The sequence below is a fragment of the Salvelinus fontinalis genome, chromosome 23, assembly GCF_029448725.1.
Source record: "Salvelinus fontinalis isolate EN_2023a chromosome 23, ASM2944872v1, whole genome shotgun sequence".
Classification (NCBI taxonomy): domain Eukaryota; kingdom Metazoa; phylum Chordata; class Actinopteri; order Salmoniformes; family Salmonidae; genus Salvelinus; species Salvelinus fontinalis.
In genome coordinates this window covers 9,682,522-9,704,410 of record NC_074687.1, presented here as the reverse complement: position 1 = coordinate 9,704,410, position 21,889 = coordinate 9,682,522, and the positions used below count along the sequence as shown (strand labels likewise).

Genomic DNA, 21,889 nt, shown 5'->3' with positions numbered 1-21,889 from the left:
AGCTCCATTAAATCCATTATTAAAAATGGAAAGAATATGGCACCACAACAAATCTGCCAAGACAGGGCCGCCCACCAAAACTCAAGGAGGGCATTAATCAGAGAGGCAACAAAGAGACTAATGATAACCCCGAAGGAGCTGCAAAGGTCTACAGCGGAGATTGGAGTATCTGTCCGTAGGACCACCTTAAGCCGTACACTTCACGGAGCTGGGCTTTACGGAAGCGTGGCCAGAAAAAAGGCATTGCTTAAAGAAAAAAAATAAGCAAACACATTTGGTGTTCACCAAAAAGCATTTGGGAGACTCTCAAAACATATGGAAGAAGGTACTCTGGTCAGATTAGACTACAATGTAGCTTTTTTGCCATCAAGGAAAACGCCATGTCTGGCGCAAACTCTAACTACCCGCTATTCAAAGTGCTCTGAAAAAATTAAGGGAATCGTTCACAAACATTGGCACATTCTAAAATACGATGATAAACACATTACCGAGATTTCGGGCCTTCCCTTGGTCGTATTCTCGCGGGGCAGAAATCTCAGAGACCAATTGGTACACTGATTCATCACCCCAAGATATTCCTGAACAATGTCTATTCGCGCCCCTACTGGATGGAAATTACAAGTGTAATGGCTGTGCTCAATACAATAACACTTATAAATGTAGATCCTTCAAACACCCACAAACAGGGAAATCGATCCCAATCAAACATGTTATTACATGCTCCACTAAGGCAGTTATTTATCTTTAACATGTCCTTGTGGTAAAAATGTTGTGGTTAAAACAAAGCGCGAATTAAAAGTACGTATCTCAAAGCATCGTAGCACCATTAGGTGCAAAAACTCGAGTTACCCAGTTGCGGCTCACTTTTTGGAAGCAAACCACTCGATTTTGTCTCTGCATTATATTGGCATCGAACATGCCCCTCTAGGAGAGGGGGTGACCTTGATAATGTATTGTTAAAACCAGAGGCTGCCTGGAACTTTAATTTAAAGACCCTTGCTGTTAGGAATTTTGTTAATAATAATTCAAACAATTTCTAGATTTAGATAAAACTATAACTAATTGAACTCTGCACGCCTTGTGAAAAGAGATTTGTGCAGAAAAGTCAGCAGAAAGGGTCGTTAAACTATGGTTGAACTGACCCAATTTAGCCCTGAGATGTTTGGATAAAGCAGTGAGTAACTTTTTAGGTCTTCCATTATCTTGAGTTGTCTGCTAAAGTGGTAATAAATAATAGTGAGCCTTCAGGAGAATAGATTATATTGTGTGTCATGTGTGCGCGCTGGGAAGTTGGAATGAACTTTTGAACCTGTTTTATATTGGTCAGGACGAGGAGATTTATTCTGTAACCTATGACGTCATATCTTGTATATAAACTGTTGTTTATGGTCAAATGGTAGCGTGCTCTGAGAATAAATACTATTATCTAATTTTAATAAGACTGTATCCTGTCTATTTTATGTTAATAAGTATCTTACAAATTCTTATAAATAGACAGATTGATTTTAATAAATGAGTACATTAGAGGAATTATTTAATTCCCTCAACACTTGCTCCCTTCGGTCTCAACGTAGACTTTGATCTGAAGCCATTCTTGTGATTATTGTGACTTATGCCATTATAATTGTTTGTAAGCTTGTGTAGTCTAAAATGCATCTATGATCGTATGCTATCCATTTGTTTTTTGTATGCAGTTCTTTGTATGCCATTTTAATATTTGAGAATTAACCAATGATATTAGGCCACACTTGGCCATGATTACAGACATCTGTGTGTCTTTTGACACTATATAAACGAGTCATCTCGCAGTGTTTGTGATTATACCCTGATGAAGACAGCTTGGCTGTTGAAACGTTGGACATTACATTTTTGCATCTGAACTCCTAGAGTGTGCGGCTCTCCTTTATTTTCAGGTGTTCTACTCTGCTAGCCAGCACCTCGCCTAAATAGGTGTGCGTTTCTTTTTCTTCTAGATGGCGCAAACCCAACACCTCTCATCACCCAAGAACACCATGGTGGGGCAGCATCATGCTGTGGGGATGTTTTTCCATCGGCAGGGACTGGGACACTGGTCAGAATTGAAGGAATGTTGGATGGCGCTAAATACAATGATATTCTTGAGGGAAACCTGTTTCAGTCTTCCAGAGATTTGAGACTGGAACAGAGGTTCACCTTCCGGCGGGACAATGACCCTAAGCATACTGCTAAAGCAACACTCAAGTGGTTTAAGGGGAAACATTTAAATGTCTTGGAATGGCCTAATCAAAGCCCAGACCTCAATCCAATTGATAATCTGTGGTATGACTTAAAGATTGCTGTACACCAGCAGAACCCATCCAACTTGAAGGAGCTGAAGCAGTTTTGCCTTGAAGAATGGGCAAAAATCCCAGTGGCTAGATATGCCAAGCTTATAGAGACATACCCCAAGAGACTTGCAGCTGTAATTACTGCAAAAGATGGCTCTACAAAGTATTGAATTTCAGGGGTGAATAGTTATGCACACTCAAGTTCAGTTTGTCTTTTTCTTGTTTGTTTCACAAGAAAAAAATATGTGCATCTTCAAAGTGGTAGGCATGTTGTGTAAATCAAATGATACAAACCCCCCAAAAATCAATTTTAATTTCAGGTTGTAAGGCAACAAAATAGGAAAAATGCCAAGTGGGGTGAATCCTTTCGCAAGCTACTGTAAGGCTGCATGATGATTTGAAAAAAGTCACTTGAAAGGCATGAGCTCTGCTTTGTTTTTTCACACAGGCTGTACACACTCCAATAGTCTCTCATTCACAATTTGACAAGCACTTCATATTGCCTCAAATCTCACGCTGGCATCCCATTTGTGGCCATAATGCACCCTAAAACATACATGCCTTTTGCAGCCAGTAGCAGTTGTGCCCTTCTCACTAAGTGCTGCGCAATCCGAAGTGTCTCTTACTCACACTGCTCTCCGTACAGGTTACAAGTTAAGACGGACACATCTCTGTCATGACGTGGCCCTCTTTGGGTATAGCGAGTTCGTTCTCTCTCTCAAACCCAGGTTCTGTTATCTCAGGTCGTAAATTCCCGGAGGAGACTCTCTCCTCAGGGCCAGGCAGTATAGAGAGTTTCACAGTAGAACAAAGGAACTTCTTCTACATCACAGAACTTGAGAACTGAACAATATCCATGTTTTGAAGAATGTGTAAACGGTCGGTGGAGTAGCCAGCTACGACCCGGTCCGTTTTGTTTCATGTTGTGACCTCATGAAAGACAATACAGCCACATTACCATAACTCTGTTTATACAGGAGCCTCTGTTATGAGGTTTGCGTCTAATTATTGTATAAAATGTATGAGTAAAGATGAAACTATGTGAAATGATGTAAGGTGATGTTGAACCGTTAATGTGAGAGAATTGTATTCCCTTCAAAGTTTAACTAAGTCATTGGCCCGCCCCTGTGAGCACAAACATGATCTGGCTCATGGGACAGCCCTTTTCTGCTGTTACAAATAAAAAACCCACCTGAAGAAACCCCTTCAGATCACGCATACCTCGGTCAACTGAGGGAGCAAAGGTTTGAGTGGAGACCACAACATCCTCAGTTTGTAATGGTTCTTGAATTCCTAACCATACCAAATGGTTAAACTCTGAGACTATTGATCACGACAGAATAAGAGCAACTCTTCGATACTAATTACTAGTCTGCAGCTAGAAATAATGTACCATTGAAGACCGACAACCGCCGAAACTTCTATTCTATAACAACATTTCTGAATGGTACTCTGAGGTATCCATTCTAACCACGAAAGACTTCATGGAAGCAGAGAGACGATCAGATGAACTTTCCAACAGAAAGACAGACGATTCCAACAGAGATCATGATGACACACTGAGCGTAAATATATATTGATTGCAATTATTCCCGAATGAGTGAGCGTTCATGTGCAAAGGATTAGCATTTCAATCAATATAATTAGCAACTGTGGAGTGACTCATGTAATTCCAGCCCTCCTCAGTCCACACCCACTTCCCTTTGTCCACCAAGCTGTCATATCGGTTTAGCCCACTAGGGAACATCCCCTACTGTTTGTTTATGCATCTCTGTGATTATTTAGTTAGTAAATAAATGATTAAGACAATTGATGTACGGATGATTCATGGTAAAGGCTGGGTTTGTGCAGATAACAAACAATTTACAACGTTTGGAATGAGACTAACGTGAGGTAAAGAATAATTCATTAATTAGAAGACTAATTGATCAGATATTAAAATATCTGAAAAGTTGTTAGGAAAATTGTAACTTTATAATCTGAAGATTTTCCTTGGTGCCCCGACTTCCTAGTTAATTACATTTACATGATTAGTTTAATCACGTAATAATAATTACAGAGAATTGATTTGATAAAATAACAGTCTTCAATTTAATGATGTCAAAGACATGACAACTGTGTGGGTCCTTATCCAATTCCGAGGTGCATATTGAAGATATTGGAAGAACTGTCCACATTTACTTTGTCAGCCAACAAGATGAGTATGCCTAACAAACAGCAAAATCACTAGTCTGTCAATCTACTATCCCCCATAGTACAAAAGTCGCCCTATTCTATTCTGTGTGAGAAATAAATATTCAAAAGAGTCTGGGACAGTTGTGGGATAGATTCCTAATTAATACAACCCCCCCTAGCATTAAAAACATGTTTTATGCAATGTGGCTGATGCAACATCTCAAAACGTTTAGCTTAAAATGTTAATAAACGATTAGGCTATTTCTTCACATTATCAGCGCAGCAATTTGCACATGATAATAGGCTATAAGCACAAATGTTCCATTAGCAGAAACCATAATGAAAATTACCGCAAATGCAACTATGCATGTAATGCTTTTATTATAAAGGTGCATTTTTCCAGTGAAAATTATCTTCCCCAAACTTGAAACTCACGTGCTGCTTATATATGCCAGTTAGGCTCCACACCCCTTGTAAAGCAGATTAACGGGCTTCATTTTAAGAAGTTATTTGGCCACTTTAGTTGTGATACAAACCCTATTAAAATATATAGCCCTATGGGCAAGGCTACGTGAGGTGTGCCACAATGATTCGAACAAGTTACAAAAAAGGCAATGTTTCTTATACTGGAAATCATTCACAAGTGATATCATCAACCATCAGACTATTCTTGATTTTAACTTGTCTTTACATATACTAAATAATATATAAACTCAGCAAAAAAAGAAACATCCTCTCACTGTCAACTGTGTTAATTTTCAGCAAACTTAACATGTGTAAATATGTGTATGAACATAAGATTCAACAACTGAGACAAACTGAACACGTTTCAGAGACATGTGACTAAAGGAGATGGATTAATGTGTCCCTGAACAAAGAGAGGGGGGAGGGGGGGGGGGTCAAAATCAAAAGTAACATTCAGTATCTGGTGTGGCCACCAGCTGCATTAAGTACTGCAGTGCATCTCCTCCTCATGGACTGCACCAGATTTGCCAGTTCTTGCTGTGAGATGTTACCCCACTCTTCCACCAAGGCACCTGCACGTTCCCGGACATTTCTGGGTGAATGGCCCTAGCCGTCACCCTCCGATCCAACAGGTCCCAGACGTGCTCAATGGGATTGAGATCCAGGCTCTTCGCTGGACATGGCAGAAAACTGACATTCCTGTCTTGCAGGAACTCACGCACAGAACGAGCAGTGTGGCTGGTGGCATTGTCATGCTGGAGGGTCATGTCAGGATGAGCCTGCAGGAAGGCTACCACATGAGGGAGGAGGATGTCTTCCCTGTAACGCACAGCGTTGAGATTGCCTGCAATGACAACGAGCTCAGTCCGCTAATGCTGTGACACATTGCCCCAGACCATGACAGACCCTGCACCTCCAAATCGATCCCGCTCCAGAGTACAGGCCTCGGTGTAACGCTCATTCCTTCAACGATAAACGCGAATCCAACCATCACCCCTGGTGAGACAAAACTGCAACTCGTCAGTGAAGAGCACTTTTTGCCAGTCCTGTCTGGTCCAGCGACATTGTGTTTGTGCCCATAGGTGACGTTGTTGCTTGTGATGTCTGGTGAGGACCTGCCTTACAACAGGCCTACAAGCCCTCAGTCCATCCTCTCTCAGCCTAATGTGGACAGTCTGAGCACTGATGGAGGGATTGTGCGCGTTCCTGGTGTAACTCGGCAGTTGTTGCCATCCTGTACCTGTCCCGCAGGTGTGATGTTCGGAGGTACCGATCCTGTGCAGGTGTTGTTACACGTGGTCTACCACTGCGAGGACGGTCAGCTGTCTGTCCTGTCTCCCTATAGAGCTGTCTTAGGCGTCTCACAGTACAGACATTGCAATTTATTGCCCTGGCCACATCTGCAGTCCTCATGCCTCCTTGCAGCATGCCTAAGGCACGTTCACGCAGATAAGCAGGGACCCTGGGCATCTTTTGGTGTTTTTCAGAGTCAGTAGAAAGGCCTCTTTAGTGTCCTAAGTTTTCATAACTGTGACCTTAATTGCCTACCGTCTGTAAGCTGTTAAGACACTAACGATCGTTCCACATGTGCATGAATTGTTTATGGTTCATTGAACAAGCATGGGAAACAGTGTTTAAACCCTTTACAATGAAGATCTGTGAAGTTATTTGGATTTTTACCAATTATCTTTGAAAGACAGGGTCGTGAAAAAGTGACATTTTCTTTTTTTGCTGAGTTTGTGTGACATTTGTTTTGAATTAGAATGGACCATTATCATGCACCTGTATCAAAAAAGGTGCAGCGGGAAAAAAAATACATGTCATCTATGCACTTAAATAGTGAATGGAGGACGCCATTTCCCCATAGTTTATTTTAATGCCAGCCAGGTAGGCTATACTCCTGTTGTAAATATGTGACCGATCGGCTCAAATCGGTCTTATGGAGAAAAAAATGAAATGTTTTTGTTTTTTTACATTGGATACAAGTAGAGACTCAGAGCCCTAAAATGGTACAGCATACACTATAGTTGAGGAATAATGGGAAAGTAATTTTGCTTTGAAAGTTGTAAAAGTTGTAAACTCACTTATGAGAAAATGACATGAATATTTTGGTACTACTACTGGACTTCTTTGTCTACAACCATTCAGCATCGTTCACACTATCTTAAGCTTTAGCCCCACCCATCTCTTTAAGGGTTGATTGAGCATTCTGTACTAACAACAGCAGTCAATAACCCCTGTAAAGACCTTTACTATACACAGATTCAAAATAGCTATTGATAACAAATATGTATTTTGTGGTTGTGACCCAGAGACTCTTGACCATTTATTTTGGGACTGTTCTTATGTCAGAAGATTTGAGCAAGTTAGAAGATTTCATTTTAAAAGAAACTACTATTAATGTTAGTTTGAAAGACTCTGATATGTTTTGATCAAAATTATATGGATCCTGATTTAACAGTGAAAGTTTATCTGTTTATTTTTCATGGCAGATTCTTATCCATAAAATGAACTGGGCGCAGAACAAAACTCTTCATGTTGTTTAAGATAATAATATTTATATTCTTTGACATTATCAGCAAGTGTAAAAACAAAAAAAGCAATACGTACCAAAAAACTTTGACAAATTGAAAATGTATCTCAATATGTAATACCCCTGTCTTAGGTTTATGTACTCTTGTTTGTATATTTCTGTTTTTGTATTTGTTTCGTTCATAATAAAATAAAAAATAAATACAAAAATCGCAGTCAGGCACCCAAGCTAACATGCTAGCTACTTCTAGGCACAAATGAGATTACAGCTCACTGAACATTCCTCGCCATAGTAGAGCTGGTTAGGCTGTTATGTTATCCAGAGCATTGGTGACTGCAACTGTGCTGTCAGATTGTCCATTTGTAAATTCAGAGCGTTTTGTACTCGGCGCGTTCAAGCGCACACTGGACACTCTGGCCGAGGAGGAGGGTTGAGCCGAGTCAAGCACCCAAGCTAACATTAGCTAGCTTGCTAGCTACTTCCAGACACATAATGAGAGAACATCCCAATCTGAACATTTTACTCGCCCTAACAGAGCTGGTTAGGCTATTTTCATGTTATCCAGAGGGTTGGTGACTAACTGTGCTGCTGGCAACAATTGAATTACGCTTTTTTTGCTGACATTTACTGACACCGGCCATATTCAACAAGTATTGAGCGTTCGTCAATTAAATCACTGACAGTGTCACCATCATGCCTCCATGCCTCACGGTGGGAACCACAATTACTCTGCATTTCAACAAAGACATGGCAATTGGAACCAAAAGTATCAAATTTGGACTCATCAGACCATTTCAAACATTTTAAATGTCAATTGCTCGTGTTTCTTGGCCCAAGCAAGTCTCTTCTTCTTATTGGTGTCCTTCAGTAGTGGTTTCTTTGCAGCAATTCGACCATGAAGGCCTGATTCATGCAGTCTCCTCTAAACAGTTGATGTTGAGATGTGTCTGTTACTTCAACTCTGTGAAGTATGTTTTTGGCTGCAATCTGAGGTGCAGTTAACTAATGAACTTATCCTCTGCAGCAGAGCCAGTTTTATCATACTGTAGCGCTTAATGGTTTTTGCGACTGCACTTCAAGAAACACTAAAAGTTCTGTAAATTTTCCGGATTGTTTCTCTTTGCTTATTTATTTTATTTATTTATTTTACCGTTATTTTACCAGGTAAGTTGACTGAGAACACGTTCTCATTTGCAGCAACGACCTGGGGAGTAGTTACAGGGGAGAGGAGGGGGATGAATGAGCCAATTATAAACTGGGGATTATTAGGTGACCATGATGGTTTGAGGGCCAGATTGGGAATTTAGCCAGGACACCGGGGTTAACACCGGTGAGCTGTTCTTGCCATAATATGGACTTGGTCTTTTACCAAATAGGGCCATCTTCTGTATACCACCCCTACCTTGTCAAAACAAAACTGATTGGCTCAAACGCATTAAGAAGGAAATAAATTACACAAATTAACAAGGCACACCTGAAATGCATTCCCAATGCAACCTCATGAAGTTGGTTGAGAGAATGCTAAGAGTGTGCAAAGCTGTCATCAAGGCAAAGGGTAGTTGCTTTGAAGAATCTCAAATAAAAAATACATTTTTATTTCTTTAAACCTTTTTTGGTTACTACATGATTCCATATGTGGTATTTCATAGTTGATATCTTCGCTATTATTCTACAAAGTAGAACATAGTGAAAATAAATAAAAACCCTGGAATGGGTAGGTGTGTCCAAAGTGGTACTGTATGTAATCAAGATAGATGTGTTTATTATGATTTGTGTTTATTATTATATTTTGATGTTTGAATCTTCTACTTTGACAGAGTATTTTATGCAGATCTTTGACAAAAAATAATCGAAATTAAATATATTTTAATCCCACCTTGTAATGAAACAAAGTGGAAAAAGTCAAGGAGTGAATCATTTCTGAATATGTAGACTATACTGTATATATAATATGCAAAGTATACTGTATATATAATATGTAGACAATACCATTATACATAATATGTGGAGTATATTATATACATAATATGCAGAGTATACTTTATAATATATAAAGTATAATGTATATAATATGTAAAGTGTACTGTATAATATGTAGAGTATACTGTATATATATATACGCACACACACAATGTAGAGTGTACTACATATATACTATGTAGAGTACTGTATTATTATTGTAAAGTACACTGTATATACAATATGTAAAGTATACTGCACATATAATATGAATAGTATACTGTATATATCATATGTAAAGTATAATTTACATATATATACGCTACATATTATATGTAAAGTATATTGTATACATCTTATGAAGAGTATCCTATATATAATGTAAAGTATACTGTATATAATATGTCGAGCATACTGTATATATAATATGTAGATTATACTGTATATATCAAATGTAAAGTACACTGTGTATATAATAAGTAAACCAAATATCTAATATGTAAAGCATATCTTTTTTCAAATTTTGTTACTTTACAGCCTTTTCTAAAATGTACTCTTTTTTTACCTCAATCTACACACAATACCTCATAATGACAAAGTGAAAACATTTTATTAGAAATGTTTGCAAATGTATTAAAAATAAAACAGAAATACCTTATTCACATAAGTATTCAGACCCTTTGCTCTGAGACTAGAAATTGAGCTCAGGTGCATCCTGTTTCCATTGATCGTCCTTCAGATGTTTCTACAACTTGATTTGTGTCCCCCTGTGTTAAATTCAATTGATTGGACATGATTTGGAAAGGCACACACCTGTCTATATAAGGTCCCACAGTTGACAGTGCATATCAGAGCAAAAACCAAGCCATTAGGCTGAAGGAATTGTCTGTAGCGCTCCAAGACAGGATTGTGTCAAGGCACAGATCTGGGGAAGGGTACCAAAAAATGCCTGCAGTATTGAAGGTCCCCAAGAACGCAGTGGCCTCCATCGTTCTTAAATTGGAGAAGTTTGGAACTACCAAGACTCTTCCAAAAGCTGCACTATTCCACCAATCAGGGCTGTATGGTAGAGTGGCCAGACAGAAGCCACTCCTCAGTAAAAGGCACAACAGCCCGCTTGGAGTTTGCCAAAAGGCACCTAAAGGACTCTCAGAGCATGAGAAACAAGATTGAACTCTTTGGTCTGAATGCCAATCGTCACATCTGGAGGAAACCTGACACCATCCCTATGGTGAAGCATGGTTGTGGCAGGTCATGCTGTAGGGATGTTTTTCAGCATCAGGGACTGGGAAACTAGTCAGGATCGAGGGAAAGATGAACGGAGCAAAGTACAGAGAGATCCTTGATTAAAAACCTGCTCCAGAGCGATCCAGAGTGCTCAGGTCCTCAGACCGGGGCAAAGGTTCTCCTTCCAACATGACAACGACCCTAAGCACACAGCCAAGACAACGCAAGAGTGACAAGTCTCTGAATGTCCTTGAGTGGCCCAGCCAGAGTTCAGACTTGAACATGTTCCAATATCTCTGGAGACACCTGAAAATAGCTTGCAAAAATGTATAAATACCTGTTTTTGCTTTGTCATTATGGGGTATTGTGTGTAGATTGATTAAAAGAACGATTTAACCATTTTAGAATAAGGCTGTAACGTAACAAATGAGGAAAAAGTCAAGGGGTCTGAATACTTTCCTAATGCACTGTATATAATATATAGAATATACTGTAGATTTAAATGCTTACAATAGTCCAGCTGAAGTCAGTAGTTCCAGAATTGTATCTTTTCACAAGTTGAGACAAACTCTAACTTCGGGAAGGACATTTTTATCCACTGACCTAATGCAGAGGAGTGTTGCAACATTCAGGAAATAATGACTCTCACACGCCGGGGACAAAAATCGCACATCTCTGTGAAGAGGACTATGTCTCAGGACGACTTTTTAAAAGAGGGGTGTGGTGATAAATAGGAGTCTGACATTTGAGTCACTTAGCAGAAGCTCTTATCCAGAGCGACTAGGGTTAAGTGTCTTGCTGAAGGGCAAATCAACAGATGTTTCACCTAGTTGGCCCAGAGATTAGAACCAGAGCCCTTTCGGTTACTGGCCCAACGCTCTTAACCGCTAGGCGACCTGCCGCCCCTAGCAGGTACAAACATGCTAAGCTATTTGACAGCCAAACCTGAGAGACTGTGATCCATTCTACAATAATACAACGTGCAAAAAGTGATTGAAGGCTCCATGTGAATGTTTCCATGCAAAGAACAGTAATGTTTCCTTACTCCTTAATCTCAAAGTTAATCGATGTGAACTGTGAGCTGGATAGTGTGTCAAAAGCTTTAGTATTAATAATACATAAACAACATTATTTCATATACTTGGACATGACAGAAAAGCAATCGCAAGCATTCCCATGTCTTATTTGTCCAATTTGAGAGATGTAATTCAGGAACAGAAATTAGCATCAATTAGTCTAGCTTTAAGGTATATGCTAGCTACAGTATAGTGTTATGATATTACCTGAGTCCCCACATGGGAATGCCAGCTCTGACCGACTATTGTGTAAAACCTTCAGCATGCCACTGAGGACCATGATTTCTCCCCATTATAAAAGGAAATGGAAAAATGAGCAAATCCCCATATTTTAGACAGAACTATAGCACCAAACTACTCTTTTCTTTCTAAAATTACAAAGCAACAAGCGTCCTACAATAAGTCGCTAAGAATACTAGGATAATGTTTAGACATGCAATGATTAAGAAAAAAATATACATTTTCAGCAGAGACATAACTTACATTTACATTTACATTTAAGTCATTTAGCAGACGCTCTTATCCAGAGCGGCTTACAAATTGGTGCATTCACCTAATGACATCCAGTGGAACAGCCACTTTACAATAGTGCATCTACATCTTTTAAGGGGGGGGGGGGGGGCAGAAGGATTGCTTTATCCTATCCTAGGTATTCCTTGAAGAGGTGGGGTTTCAGGTGTCTCCGGAAGGTGGTGATTGACTCCGCTGTCCTGGCGTCGTGAGGGAGTTTGTTCCACCATTGGGGTGCCAGAGCAGCGAACAGTTTTGATTGGGCTGAGCGGGAACTGTACTTCCTCAGTGGTAGGGAGGCGAGCAGGCCAGAGGTGGATGAACGCAGTGCCCTTGTTTGGGTGTAGGGCCTGATCAGAGCCTGAAGGTACTGAGGTGCCGTTCCCCTCACAGCTCCGTAGGCAAGCACCATGGTCTTCATGGTCTTCAACTTCATTTAACAAAGGTCTAAAACCACATTGTGATATTGGGAGAGGTTTTCTTTCCATCTATAAAAGGTCATTCAGGGCGAAAAGCTTAACTGGAATGAGCTAGAGGGTGTGGATTGGGATATCCAGACTGCTGCCAAAACAGAACAGTTTCGTCACTTAAAATTACATCTTGTCTTTCTTATTTACAGCCAAAGAATTGGTCCCTGCCTCAGAGCGATGCAGAGCCAGAAAGCATGTCCACAATTCAGGGGAGAAGGAGTCACTTCTCTGCACATCTAGAGATGCTAGACAAATAAGCAATAGGCTAGGCACCAAGTCAGTTATTTTTGTCACTCTGAGCATGATGAAAATGGTACCAAAGAGGCTTTTTGCACAGTCTTGTAGGGTCTAAAGCATGTGAAGTCCCAATTTAATAGGGAAATATTATTCTTTAGGCTTAGTCTACTTTACGAGTGGAAGATTGAAAAACCCACATTCAATATCTGGAGTTTGAAAAAACGTCAGCATTACAAAATGCCTTCAGAAAATAATAGCCTCCTGTGATGCACACGTGACATCTGGAAAACCATGTATCCCTCATTGGAGCATACTGACTCATTACTCTGTAGAACAATGCTCAAGGGGAAATGTCCCCTTGATGTTTCTCTCTCTTGATCTTGACCAACAGGACTTAAGGCCCTATCGACAACAGCTATGAGACCATCTTCCACCTCAACCTACTTCCATAGGAAGAACAAATTATTTCAGGGATCAACCTTAAAAAGGCCCAGTGCAGTCAACAAGATTTCTGTGTTTTATATATATATACAGTTGAAGTCGAAAGTTTACATACACCTTAGCCAAATACATTAAAACTCAGTTTCACAATTTCTGACATTTAATTCCTAGTAAAAATTCCCTGTCTTAGGTCAGTTAGGATCACCACTTTATTTTAAGAATGTGACATGTCAGAATAATAGCAGAGAGTGATTTATTTCTGCTTTTATTTCTTTCATCACATTCCCAGTGGGTCAGATGTTTACATACACTCACTTAGTATTTGGTAACATTGCCTTTAAATTGTTTAACTTGGGTCAAACTTTTCGGGGAGCCTTCCACATGCTTATCACAATAGGTTGGGTGAATTCTGGCCCATTCCTCCTGACAAAGCTGGTGTAACTGAGTCAGGTTTGTAGGCCTCCTTGCTCACACACGCTTTTTCAGTTCTGCCCAAAAATTTCTATAGGATTGAGGTCAGGGCTTTGTGATGGCATCTCCAATACCTTGACTTTGTTGTACTTAAGTCATTTTTCCACAACTTTGGAAGTATGCTTGGGGTCAATGTCCATTTGGGAGACTCAATTGCGACCAAGCTTTAACTTCCTGACTGATGTCTTGAGATGTTTCTTCAATATATCCACAAAATTTTCCTGCCTCATGATGCCATCTATTTTGTGAAGCGCACAAGTCCCTTCTGCAGCAAAGCACCCCCACAACATGATGCTGCCACCCCCGTGCTTCACGGTTGGGATGGTGTTCTTTGGCTTGCAAGCATCCCCCTTTTTCCTCCAAACATAACGATAGTCATTATGGCCACACAGTTCTATTTTTGTTTCATCAGACCAGGGGACATTTCTCCAAAAAGTACAATCTTTGTCCCCATGTGCAGTTGCAAACCGTAGTCTGGCTTTTATATGGCGGTTTTGGAGCAGAGGCTTCTTGCTTGCTGAGCGGCCTTTCAGGTTATGTCGATATACTACTAATTTTACTGTGGATATAGATACTTTTGTACCCTTAGTACGTTCATCTCTAGAAGGAACGCGTCTCCTTCCTGAGCATTATGACGGCTGCGTGGTCCCATGGTGTTTATACTTGTGTACTATTGTTTGTACAGATGAACGTTGTACCTTCAGGCGTTTGGAAATTGCTCCCAAGGATGAACCAGACAACCAGACAGGTCTACCATTTTTTTCTGAGTTCTTGGCTGATTTCCCCATGATGTGAAGCAAAGAGGCACAGAGTTTTAAGGTAGACCTTGAAATACATCCACAGGTACCCCACCAATTAGCCTATCAACCTAAGTGTATATAAACTTCCGACTTCAACTGTATTTCCACACTATGAGGTTGGAATAATACTGTGAAAATTATAATGCCCTTTCAGTGTAAAAACTGTTTGAAAAGACTGCATAAAATTTCATCCTGTTTTGGTGGGATGGAGTTTTGGCCTTCCATGGTATCACCATCATATGTTAAATTAGTTAACTGACACATAAAAAAAACAAGAATCACCGTAAGGTAGTTAATTGTTACTTTACAGTGCATTCAAACACACTCTTACAGCACTGTGGTATATAAACGCTATCCCTTTTCCACAAAACTCTACCAAGTAAGAGTATTATGTCATAAGTTAAAAGGTTATAACTGAGTCAAAAAGACAAGCCATCAACAGCTAGAGTGTGTGACTGCATCTGTCTAGTCCAGTGCCAATACCAGTTTCCCACCTTTTCCTTGTGAGTTGTCTGTTTTAAACAAGATAACAGAAATGCTTGCTGCATTACTGCCTATAAATGCCTACTACTCTACCATTCCATTTTGTTTATGTGGCTTCACAGTTTACAGTCTGAACTTGGTTTGAACTCCTCTTCTTATGAAGACAGGATCTATACCTTGTGTTGAAGATCAGGACTAAGATACACAAGATCTACATTACATTCAAATCACTATTTCAGCAGAATCATATCAGACAACCCAACTCAAAGCGAGAACTTTTCCTCCCTAAGACTGCCTGAAAAAAATACCATTCTAGTATCCAGAGGCACAGAAAATACCAAGTGCTAGCCTACAGTGTATCTAACGGCAACCACAAAGGGAATATAGGAGAGCAGGTTACAATACCCTCTCACTGTGGATGTTTTCTTACTCTACTGTTGGGCTGTGTATGCCTGGACTGACTCTGTGATGTCCCTCATTATGATTGACAGAAGCTGTTTACTATTTTTAATGGCTTCCTGGGCTGGTGAGTCAACCTCTCTTGGGATAACCTTATCCCCAGTCTTAGCACAGAGTCGCAACCTTCCCCACTGCTATTAACCCTCTGCAGTGTGACTGTGCAAGCATCGGGGTCAGGTATGTTTGAGGTCACAGTTGCGGTGATATATAACCGTCTGGAGAATCAGACCGGCTGAGCAATCCTTATTCTCACAGGCAGTTGCTCAGGTTTAAAATTCCCCGGGAGCGTGTATGTAGCGTAACCTATAGCCGGGAGAGTTAGAGGGAATGGATTGTTCCTGAGGGACGACAAAGACCATAATATTATGCAGTTTACTAGGGCAGGGAACAGCCAGGGACCTCACAATACGATATTATCACGCTACTAAGATGCCAATAAGATATGTATTGCGAGTCTCACGATTCTATCTGTATTGTAATTCAATACTGTGATTTTATTGCATTTCGATGTTCCTAAACATAGGCTATAGCTCACTATATATCTTCTGCAGAGGGACGAGAGAGAGAGCATGAGAAAACGAGTTTTGATCAGTCATGGAAATAAAAGTGCTGAAAAATTGCACTCTATTTAATACAAAGATGGAGAATAAGCGCTGAAGGACAAATAGTGGATGTATAGTGCAGGTACAGCCAACTACCGCAACAATAACATGATATGAGACAACATATTGTCAATGAATAATATCCCGATATGTAACTATCGATGTTTCTTCTCCCTTCACTACAGTTTGCAGTACGCTCAGTGTACCGAAAACATCGGAGGACAAGCTGATGCTCGGAGCAGTTACAGTAGTGTATAAACACTATCAGGTCTGATCATAAAAGCAAATAGGACATAAAATAATGCAAATTGACACCTAATGCCATGGCTAAACAGTTTCCAATCAGTGTACACAACACAATAAGAGTGATATTAAATTGGGAGCAATGATGCGCAAAGATATTAAGGACAATGTTTGAAAAACAAAACAAACAAAAAAACGGCAATCAATTTAATTATTCAACAATAACATTCCAGGATGTATGTATTTTGTATTACTACTACACATCGAACACTTCTAATTAAATCAAGGCTGGGATAATTAGAATTGAAAGCAGTCAGTTCAGGTAAACTTAAATTCCAATTAAATTATTTTAAAAATTGCTTATAATTTCCAATGAATTATCAATAAACTGAGTAGAAGCTATTTATATGTTTTAAACTAAAATCACTTCCTGAAAAAAATTGACCCCGGTCCTTAAGCAAATGATTCACTAAATGTGGCAGAAATTAATTCACGAGATTTATCATTCGTCATTTGCTCAGAAAAACTTGCCGCCAGTTGCGCAATTCTACTTCACTGACTCAAACAGTTGGAATGTGTTGGAAAACAGAAATTACCTACTTTGAACCCAGAGGGAAAAAAATATTCTCTCAAACCCAAAAAGCAATCCGCAAATAAAAAAAAATCCCCAAAGTTGATGTCCCTTTAAAAGCCTCTCTAGCAGCCGCAAATCTGAGCCATACGCATACAAAAAAAAGTAAGCCAGTTTTTGACATGGGATGAAAACACGCACTGCAGTCCCCTAACATAATGCCGCTCGGAAAACAACAGCGCTTCATTGTTTCTTCACTCGCGTTCACCCGTTCTGGAATTTTGCTTGCTAAGCGCAAAACACCTTAGACATAGCAAAAACTCTTTATTAATTTACCCCGACATTCCACAGTTGAATCAGCCTAAACCAAGCACAGCGCTGCTCCCAGAGCTCTCTCTCTCTTGCTCTCTCTCTCTCATTCAATCAGACACAGGAAAATTCCAGCTCCCTTACCAACAGCAAAAGAGACAAACAAACAGACCAACCGATGCTTTACCCCGTTGCCAAGAGAAACTAAAATAAGAGAATGGCTTTCGAGTGGTATTACACAAACACGCAAAGATGACCAGGCAGCAGCACCAAAATAAAAGCGACTTACTTGCTTTGAAACCGGGTGAAATAGTGAGAAGAAGGAAGTTCCAGCACAGCCTAATAGTTTTCAGCTGTGGGCCAGATGGTGATACATTCAGGATTGTGGTAGAGGAGATGGGTTTGCAAAACTCCAACAAGGGCTTTTTTACAGAAACACGATACCTGGATTTCAGAGTCAAAATTCCTCCACCCACAATTCATGCAAAAGTTGTTTTTCTGCACATTTCTCTGGGAGGACATAAAAAAGAAAATTGCTTTCTACACAAAGAGGAAACATACAGAGATTACCTTCAAAAATCTACTTTCCAAAGGTTTCAGTCTAAACTGTCAATCTTATATCACTTTTGGAGAGACATGGCAATACATTGAGCTTTTAGATATTCAAATCACAATGTAACTTAATGTGCCTGAAAAGAAGCCCTGAATCGATAAAAGAGCATGAGAAAATACTTTGTTTGAGAATTGGGGAACCCAATATGCTGTGAAAAAGCATTTTAACGGCAGCTTCAAGAAATACATAAGCATTGGAACAGTGGATCCTAGCTGCTTGAACTGTGTTATACCTTAGTGAAATTCGACACCTCCATGTCTTAAACTGTGTTATTATACCTTAGTGAAATTCGACACCTCCATGTCTTAAACTGTGTTATACCTTAGTGAAATTCGACACCTCCATGTCTTAAACTGTGTTATACCTTAGTGAAATTCGACACCTCCATGTCTTATTCAATGATTGGAGATGAATTGCTCAGGACAGCTTTAAGCGAGGGGCATCAGGCAGGTAAACACACGGGTGACATTGTTTTATAATTTATTGTTGTTTATGACAGGTCCAGTGTAATTTGACATTAGAGCCCTTTTTCAATCAAAGCTGGTAAGCAGGTTTCCTGGGATTCTTGTACTGCGAGTTCGAAACAAAACCAAGTTTATTTTTATTTCACACTGTAAACTGAAAACTGCATGTTAATTCAAACAAAATTAATTCATTAAGACATTTCACTGTAGGGAACAAAATGTTGGATTTGACCCCGGAATCCTTTGTATAGGTTTTGATTGAATACAGGCCCGGTGTAATGCCATGTTTGTTTTGGCTGGGAGTTCCCGTACCTCTGCTTCTGGGTACCATTTAAAACAGGGAGGGCCCGGCTATCAGGACTGAGGTTCTGTTCACACGTTGTTTTCCTAATGCTTTGCTCTAGTCTGCTCTCTATCATTTTATGTTTCAGTCTTCTATGGACAGCTGGGGTGAGGTAGGGTGTTAAAGTTTGTGCAGACATTTGCTAGCTCTCCCTTCCACACGTGGCAATGTGAAAGATCATGTATGAAGATAATTTCCATTACAAGCTACGCTGTCACCAATGCAACTTCTCTGTTAAGTTAGAGGAACCTTTTATAGTCTCTATACTTATTTTTGATTATGAACAGGGTGGTTCGAGCTCTGAATGCTGATTGGTACATGGCCAATATACCATGGCTACGGTCTGTATCCAGGCACTCCGCGTTCCATCGTGCATAAGAACAGCCCTTAGCCGTGGTATATTGGCCACATAACACTCCCCCTCAGACCTTAATTGTATCAGGGACATTTTTTATTTAGCCTTTATTTTACTAGGCAAGTCAGTTAAGAACAAATTCTTATTTACAATGACAGTTTACCCCGGCCAAACCCTAACCACGCTGGGCCAATTGTGCGCCGCCCTATGGGACTCCCAATAATTGCCGGTTGTGATACAGCCTGGAATTGAACCACGGTCTGCAGTGACGCCTCTAGCACTGAGATGCAGTCTCTTAGACCGCAGCGCCACTCAGGAGCCTCTAAAACATGTATCAATTAGGGCCGTGACAAAACCAGTAGCGCAATATTTTTTCCATGGCTAAATGAAGCAGACCAAACTCTTTGGTCCTTTAAACACCTGCTGTATGTAAAGTAGTGTATCCTATAGCTTGGAAAATAAATACATATGACTGTGGATGACATTTCTTTCCAACATTAGGACTGTTTTCCTAAACAAGTTAATACTGCTAAAGGCTAAATATAAATAAGTAGGACCACTACAGTATATGATTGACACTTGTCACACCTCTAATCCAACTTCCACGTTTAAAACATTACATCTACTGTGGGTAATTAATGCCATGGCTGCTCTTTTCTCAATGAGGCACCTTGGGAAACATTACATCTACTGTGGGTAATTAATGCCATGGCTGCTCTTTTCTCAATGAGGCACCTTGGGAAACATTACATCTACTTCATTTCTATCAGATTGATATCAAATCTCCAGGATTGATATTCCCAAGACATAAAAGTTATCTTAAGAGGTAATATCAGTGTTCTTGGGCAATTAGCATTTTTTAAATTATTATTATGGAAATAGAGTAAATCAAGAATTACAACAACAACTAAGTCAATCTTATTATTTTATTACGTATCTGATTTATTCATGATGAGTAAAACGTGCTCCATCCCACACAATAGTATTATGAATAGTCAGTTGCTAACAGACATTCCTCCAACTTTATTAACATTCCTTCCACAAAGACATATCAAACCTGTCACGTTCCTGACCTGTTTTCCTTTGTTTTGTATTCATTTTAGTTGGTCAGGGCGTGAGTTGGGTGGGTTTGTCTATGTTTGTATTTCTATGTGGGGTTTTGTGTTCGGCCTGGTATGATTCTCAATTAGAGACAGGTGTGTATTGTTTGTCTCTAATTGAGAGTCATACAAAGGCAGCCAGGGTTTCACTGGTGTTTTGTGGGTGTTTGTTCCTGTGTCCACACAGGACAGTTGAAGGTTAGTCACGTTTGTTGTTTTGTAGTTTTTGTAGTGTCTTGTTTTGCTGTGTTCATCAAAAGATGGCTTATTTCCCTCAATCCGCATCTTGGTCCTATCCATGCTCCTCCTCGTTTGAGGAGGAGAACAACAATGACTGCCTTTACAGAAACACCCACCACAACAGGACCAAGCGGATTGAGGAGAGAGAAAGGGAACTAAGGCACTGGACACAGGAGGAATGGTCTTGGGAGATCATGGACGGAAAGGGACCCTGGGGAAGGGTTGGAGAGAATCGCCGCTCTCGGGAGGTGAAGAAGGCAGCCACAGCCCAGGAGCGCTGGTATGAGGAGGCAGCACATAGGAGAGGCCGGAAGCCCGAGAGGCTCACCCAAGAATTTCTTGGGGGGGGGGGCTAAAGGGGAGTGTGGCGAAGCCGGGTTGGATACCTGAGCCAACTCCCCGGGCTTGCCGTGGAGTAAGAGGGCGTCGTACTGGTCAGACACCGTGTTATGCGGTAAAGCGCACGGTGTCCCCAGTACGCGTGCTTAGCCCAGTGCGGGCTATTCCACCTTGCCGCACTGGGAGGGCTAGGTTGTGCATCGAGCCGAGTGCCATGAAGCCGGCCCAACGTATCTGGTCTCCAGTACGTCTCCTCGGGCCGGCGTACATGGCACCAGCCTTACAGGTGGTGTCCCCGGTTCGCCTGCATAGCCCAGTGCGGGCTATTCCACCTCGCCGCACTGGCAGGGCTACGGGGTCCATTCAACCTGGTAAGGTTGGGGAGGCTCGGTGCTCAAGAGCACGTGTCCTCCTTCACGGTCCGGTATATCCGGCGCCACCTTCCCACCCCAGCTCAGTACCACCAGTGCCTACACCACGCACCAGGCTTCCAGTGCATCTCCAGAGCCCTGTTCCTCTTCCCCGCACTCGCCCTGAGGTGCGTGTCTCCAGCCCAGTGCCTCCAGTTCCGGCACCACGCACCAAGCCTCCTGTGCGTCTCCAGAGCCCTGGACGCACTGTTCCTTCTCCCCGCACTCGCCCTGAGGTGCGTGCCCTCAGCCCGGTACCTCCAGTTCCGGTACCACGCACCAGGCCTAGAGTGCGCCACGAGAGTCCAGTGTGCCCTGTTCCTGTTCCCCGCACTCGCCCTGAGGTGCGTGCCCTCAGCCCGGTACCTCCAGTTCCGGTACCACGCACCAGGCCTATAGTGCGTCTCAGCCGGCCAGAGTCTGCCGTCTGCCCAGCGGTGCCTGAACGGCCCGTAAGCCCAGCGCCGTCTGAGCCATCTGTCTGCCCAGCGCCGTCTGAGCCATCTGTCTGCCCAGCGCCGTCTGAGCCATCTGTCTGCCCAGCGCCGTCTGAGCCATCTGTCTGCCCAGCGCCGTCTGAGCCATCTGTCTGCCCAGCGCCGTCTGAGCCATCTGTCTGCCCAGCGCCGTCTGAGCCATCTGTCTGCCCAGCGCCGTCTGAGCCATCTGTCTGCCCAGCGCCGTCTGA

The 21,889-nt window shown here is 41.3% G+C and overlaps 1 protein-coding gene across 11 annotated transcripts in view; it reads right to left on the bottom strand.

Annotated features, from left to right (window-relative positions):
- The window catches only part of LOC129820830 (PTB domain-containing engulfment adapter protein 1-like), a 170,227-nt gene that overhangs the window by 42,429 nt on the left and 105,909 nt on the right, over positions 1-21,889 (bottom strand). Inside the window, exon 1 of one of the 11 annotated variants that reach the window (XM_055877839.1) lies at positions 17,627-17,727. The exons of 8 other annotated variants lie outside the window; for them this stretch is intronic. The gene's annotated coding sequence lies outside the window, so the exon portion shown is untranslated. Of the gene's footprint in view, positions 1-17,057; positions 17,340-17,364; positions 17,443-17,626; positions 17,728-21,889 lie in introns of those variants that run through there. 2 more of the 11 variants (XM_055877840.1, XM_055877838.1) reach the window with 2 other exon arrangements.